General features: G+C 36.4%; 1 protein-coding gene across 1 annotated transcript in view; it reads left to right on the forward strand.

Annotated features, from left to right (window-relative positions):
• MYO18B (myosin XVIIIB) overlaps positions 1-1,215 on the forward strand; it is a 250,800-nt gene that overhangs the window by 96,504 nt on the left and 153,081 nt on the right. The window lies entirely within an intron of this gene.

Genomic DNA, 1,215 nt, shown 5'->3' on the forward strand with positions numbered 1-1,215 from the left:
TTTTTTTAGTTTCTATTTCATTGATTTCTGCTCTGATCTTTACGATTTCTCTTCTCCTGCTGGGTTTAGGCTTTCTTTGTTGTTCTTTCTCCAGCTCCTTTAGGTGTAGGGTTAGGCTGTGTATTTGAGACCTTTCTTGTTTCTTGAGAAAGGTTTGTACCGCTATATATTTTCCTCTCAGGACTGCCTTTGTTGTTTTACAGATTTCGAACCGTTGTGTTTTCATTATCATTTGTTTCCATTAATTTTTCAATTCTTCTTTAATTTCCTGGTTGACCCATTCAATTTTTTTAGAAGGATGCTGTTTAGTCTCCATGTATTTGGGTTCTTTCCAAATTTCCTTTTGTAATTGAGTTCTAGCTTCAGAGCATTGTGATTTGAAAATATGCAGGGAATGATCTCAATCTTTTGCAACCGGTTGAGACCTGATTTATGACCCAGGATGTGGTATATTCTGGAGAATGTTCCATGTGCACTAGAGAAGAATGTATAAGCTGTTGCTTTGGGATGGAATGTTCTGAATATATCTATGATGTCCATCTGTTCCAGTGTGTCATTTAAGGCCTTTATTTCCTTGTTGATCTTTTGCTTAGATGATCTATTTCAGTGAGGGGAGTGTTAAAGTCCCCTACTATTATTGTATTATTGTTGATGTATTTCTTTGATTTTGTTATTAATTGGTTTATATAGTTGGCTGCTCCCATGTTAGGGGCATAGGTACTTAAAATTGTTAGGTCTTCTTGTTGGACATACCCTTTCAGTATGATATAGTGTCCTTCCTCATCTCTTATTATAGTCTTTGGCTTAAAATCTAATAGATCTGATATAAGGATTGCCACCCCAGCTTTCTTCTGATGTCCATTAGCATGGTACATTGTTTTCTACCCCCTCACTTTAAATCTGGAGGTGTCTTCGGGTCTAAAATGAGGTTTTTGTAGGCAGCATATTGATGGGTTTTGTTTTTTTATCCATTCTGATACCCTGTGTCTTTTGATTGGGGCATTTAGCCCATTAACATTCAGGGTAACTATTAAGAGATATTAATTTAGTGCCATTGTATTGCCTGTAAGGTGACTGTTACAGTATATTGTCTCTGTTTCTTTCTGGTCTACTACTTTTAGGGTCTCTCTTTGCTTAGAGGACCCTTTTCAATATTTCCTGTAGAGCTGGTTTGGTGTTTGCAAATTCTTTCAGTTTTTGTTTGTCCTGGAAGTT

The sequence above is a fragment of the Mustela nigripes genome, chromosome 8 (assembly GCF_022355385.1).
Source record: "Mustela nigripes isolate SB6536 chromosome 8, MUSNIG.SB6536, whole genome shotgun sequence".
NCBI lineage: Eukaryota > Metazoa > Chordata > Mammalia > Carnivora > Mustelidae > Mustela > Mustela nigripes.